Raw genomic sequence first — 5,202 nt, forward strand, 5'->3', positions numbered from 1 at the left:
ATGGGTTTTCCTAGCTTGTTCTCTTTGTTCCTCTAGTTTGATTATTTCCATTTGTCTTAATTGTAATGAGGAAGTAGGTACTTCATCGATGTATTGCACTAAAGACAAAGAGGGAATGACTAAGTGAGTTGGAAGAACCACTTCCCTCCCATAAACTAAGTTAAAGGGAGAAGTGTCGATCGAAGCTTTCTTTGTAATTCTATCAGCCCATAAAGCATTTACCAGCGCTTTGTGCCAATTCTTTTGGTTTTGGTCGACTGTTCTTTTGATAATTCTGATTAGGTTCTTGTTCGTTGATTCAACCAATCCATTACCTTGTGGATAGTAGTTGGCAGAATATTTCAGTTTGAACCCTCTTTTGAGCGCAAACTCAGTCATAGCATTTCCAGAAAAATATGAAGCGTTATCAAACATTAAGGCCATCGACAATCCAAACCTAGTTATGATAAATTGGTCTATGAATTCAATAATGTTTTCAGAATGAACTGTCTTGAGAGGAACTGCTTCTACCCATTTGGTAAAATAATCAGTTGCCGTAAGGATATACTTATGCTGCTTAGAAGAGTGAGGAACGATCTTACCTATTATGTCCAAGCCCCATTGACTGAATGGTTGGTCGATGTTGACCGGTTGTAGCGGCATGGACGCTTTCCTTTGTTTTCCTGCAGCAGTCTGGCAAACTTGGCATTTCCTTACGTAATTGTATGAGTCTTTGAACAACGTGGGCCAATAATATCCTGCACGCAAGATTTTGTGTGCAGTCGCATCTCCGACATAGTGTCCACCTGCTGGTCCATCATGAAGTTCCTGCAAAACCTTTTCGGCTTCAGTTTTCTCAAGACACCTAAGAAGCACAGAATCGTAATTCCTTCTAAACAGGACATCATTTATGAGCTGGTATTGTTTAGCTTTTAATCTCAGAGCTCTTTTCTTGGTATGATCCAGACGTGATGGAGCATACCCGTTCTTAAGAAAATAAATGGTGTCAGCATATAATGATTCTGTGTCGTTTAGGCTTACCTCATACGTGTGTACCTCTTCAGACGAGTTCTCAGGGATTTGCGATGCTCCAGCTTGTTAGTGCCAGTCTTCCCAGCCTTCCTCCAGTGATCAAATATGCTCTTACAAAGTGGTCTCAGAGTTTCCAAGTAAAATTTTGTCATTTCAAAAAGTTTTCAAGCAAAATTTGGTCACTAGGCATTAGGTCTAGGGTTTGCCTTAACTCCTTCTAAAGTTGTCAAAATGTTGGTCCATGTCATCATTCAGTTGAGTCTATCATCATTCATAGGGTTTTCATTGTCATGTCAGTGTCTAATGAGTCATTTTACATCTTGTTCATGCTTCAGTTGTGCCTTGGCAAGGTCATTTCCCTCTCCTAGGGTTTTGAAAGCCAATTTCTCTTGGACGGTCAAATCATCTGCAAAACTTGTTTCCTGATGTTCATACACCTTCCCCTATCCTTAAAGTACCTTATCAAACACTTCCCATCCCTTAGATCCGCCAAATTCCTCATTTTTGCACAAACCCTAGTTTCTAGCTACAACCTGGCAATTTTCTAGGTTGGGCCTGTGTTTTGCCCTTTTTGACCCCTTCCCCTCACTCAATCTCTGAGATTCCACTTTCCCCTGCTTCCTAACATCCCTCCCTACTTCCAAAAATTTCCCCAAGAATTTAGAAGCCCCCTATCCCCTTCATTTCGCTCCATTTCGACAAAATTCCTTGTTTCACACATCGGGACAAGTCACACTCAAATGATGTTCCAGAGTAATAAAAGATGAATTTTGGAAAACTGAGAGAGGTTTTTGTCCAAAACATTCCAAAGAAGGAAAGACTCCTTCACTTTTTGCACAGGTGTCATGGTTTTAGAGAAATGTCAAAATTACAATCACCGGATCCAAGGCGGTTGGCCAAGGCACAAAAAAGGAGAAAAAGGCCCGATCCCCTCCATATCTTGGCTGAGGCCTCACTGAAGGATCAAGGCACTCATTAGCCTAGCCACAGCTCAAATCCCAAAAAATTTTGAGAATTTTGGGTAATTTTGGCATTTTTTGGAAATTTACAGGTTTTGGCTCCTCAACGGGTCTCACCCCCGGTGAGACCCTTTGTCATGGCAACTCCTCTTGGAAAAAACTCAGCATTTCTAGATTTTTCATGTAAAATTACATATGCCTATGGATGGACTTGAGTTTTTATGGATTTTTGGGCCTCCAGAAGGTCAAAATATATGCAAAATTTGACTTTCTGCCCCTTTTTTGAGTTGCAGAAAGCAGTCTTGGGAGAATTGAGTTTTTACTGGGCAAATGAACTCCAAATTCAAAAATTCTAGTTGGGTTGGAAATTAGACTCGCATACCTTTCCAACGAGCTATCCTGCACCCAATTTTGACACCGGGAAGACCTCCAAACAGAGCTCCAAAGTGCGCGACCCGTTGAGAAAAGGGGCGCGACCCGTTGAGGAAATTTTGCCAGATTTGACCAGTTCAGCCCAGAAATTGCAGATTTGACCCTTTTCGACTTTCTGAGGTTAATGATGATCTTCATGGATGTAATTGTGACACTTTTTGGATACATTTACTCTTGTTTAACATTTCTAGAAGATTTATGCATGTAAAAGGTAAAAATTGAATGTATGAACTGGTTTCCAAGTTTATAGAGGCAAGTTGTTTTGACTGCCTATTTTGTAGTGCTTAGTTTAGAAGTGGTTCAAACAGCTCCTAGGATAGTGAGCTCGACCCATGGAGGCAGGGAAAGAGGTTATATCATCTATATTATGTACTTTCTTGCTCATTTTCATGGTTGGACTCTTGAGGGAGAAGCTATCACTGTATTATTTCACTTATATCTCTGCAATTTTTGGCTAAGGAAGACCAGGGTTTTGCAGTCATCTTTGGGATTCTTGTGGACTCATGTGTTGATGGTGTGTTTCTCCATGTTATTGTAAGCTTTGTTATGTGATTCATTTCCTTTCTATACTGCTGCATATTAAACAAATGAAGTGTTAAAGTAAGAATTCATGCTTGCCATGCTCTGCTTTTAAATTTGTTTAATTTCTATGTTTTCTACTGTCTAAAGAGAATTCAAATTCATTGTTTTCTCTCTTTAGCCTTCTTATCTTTCTTTCCTAATCATCCACTTCAGCTAAAGACATCAATACAGGTTCCTACCTCGCCCCAAAGACCCCCCTGCAGAAACTGTGTCCAATCCCCGCACCCTAAATTGCAGCTCCTCAATTTGCCACCAAAAACCCAAAAAATCCCAAATCAACCCTTTTGATCAGTTTACTAGCCTAATATCAGTGTTACCTTGTTGGTCATCTCATCCCATTGAAGATCTACCGAGATTGACCGGAGAGAGTCTTCTCCTGCCCCGTAGGGCTAGCTACGAGGCTGAATGGTTTGATGTAGCCTTGAGGTTTACCTTTCTCAGCCTGAGGTGAAATTTCAAGCGCTAACATACTGGCGACCATACTGGGGAGAACAAATTAATCGTTTGCTCATTGACGTGTTATTTCATAAGTCTTAGACGGAGCCTGAAGTTACGCCAAGTAGCCTTCGAAACGCTTTTGCTTTGCATAAGCGGAAGTAGATAAACGCTGCTTCAGTCAATCTCCGTGAGCTTGTGAATACAACACTTCATTTGCATTTCACCCCAGTACATGTATCAAGTTCAGATCTGATGGTTGATGGTGGACAACGATCAGACACTTGAAAGGCTGAAATCATTCACCTGGCGACTCTAAATCAGTTTTGAGATCAGATCCAAAGACTCCACTGGAGGATGATCCTGACCAGCAAAAACATGAAAGGACAACATGGACAGATCAGGTACTCAAGTTGGAATTTCATCCAAGACATTTTGTTCTTTGTCATAAATTATTTCTTCTCTTTTCCCAAGAATGTCAAGAAGGCTTTGCAAAGTATATTGTATTTGAGAAGAGATCCTCGGCCTGCAGTTGATTCTTTCCCTTTGAAGATTGTGAATACCAAAGATTTGCATGCCTTTGAGCTTGATCAAGATCCTTTTTCCGAATTTTGTGATGGCTATCTTCAAGTTGATGAACCTCAAGTGACCAAAACTAATTCTATACCTGCTGTACATACCCCTATACCTTGTAAAATTCCAGATCGGTATAAACCTCTTGTTTTACCTTCTGTTCTTCATGCTTTCCCCAAAAACTATGATCTATACTTGCCGATGTTTGATGGTGAATGTAAGAATGTCAACGCTGAGCAACATGTGCAAAATTTTGAGAATTTTCTAGATCTTTTTGAAGTTGATGAAGAAGATGTTAGTATAAGGCTTTTTGCTCTTTCTTTGCAAGCCAAAGTGAAGAGTTGGTTCAAAGCCCTGCCTGATGCAAGCATCTCAGATTTCCAGCAGTTTGTCAAAGTTTTTCTCGACAGGTGGATGATCGGACAGAACCTTCTCTTGATTGTAGAAGAGTATAACCAGCTGAAAAGACTGCCAGGTGAGACAGTACAACAGTTTTCGGCCAGATTTAATCAAGTTTATTATTCGATGCCAGTTGATATAAGACCTTCTCCTAGATCTGCTCTCTTGCACTATCCGGGTGCCTTTGATCCGGAGATGGAGTTTCAGCTGAGAGAAAAGAATATTGCAACACTTCACGAGATGCAGAACAATGCAGTAGATGTAGAGGCTCATTTGCTGATCCGAAGGGCAAGAATGAAGGAAGAAGAGATGAAAAACATAGATCCGGCCGAATCAACATCTTTAGAGGTGAAACTTGACATTTTGGTAAGTGCAGTGGAAAAGATGATGGACAAGATCAACGCAAGGAATGATTATGATGTTCAAACTCATGGCTCGCTGATTGAAGAAGAACAAGTTGCTGACCCAAAACATTTTGTTTCTGATCCCAGTTGTCATAGTGATTGTTTTATAGATCATTGTGAAGAAGAAAGAACTGTTGATATGACCTGCATGCTTGATGATGTGTTTTATAGTGATGATTTGCCTCATTTTGATCAGTATGATGATGATTATGTTCTCCAAACAGAAGCTAATCTTGCAATCAAACAAGCGGCTAGTTTGTGGGAGGAAGAATTTCATTTTCAGCAGCTTGAATACAATGTTCAGCCATCACATATCAGCTATGACAGTGACAAGGAAAGTGCAGCAAATTCTGAAGTAAGTGAAGGATCTTTACCTTTTTGTTTTGATTCATGTCAGTTCATTAAAG

The sequence above is a fragment of the Pinus tabuliformis genome, chromosome 5_2 (genome assembly GCF_031772625.1).
Source record: "Pinus tabuliformis cultivar Carrire ecotype Pingquan chromosome 5_2, CPIR1, whole genome shotgun sequence".
Classification (NCBI taxonomy): Eukaryota; Viridiplantae; Streptophyta; class Pinopsida; order Pinales; family Pinaceae; genus Pinus; species Pinus tabuliformis.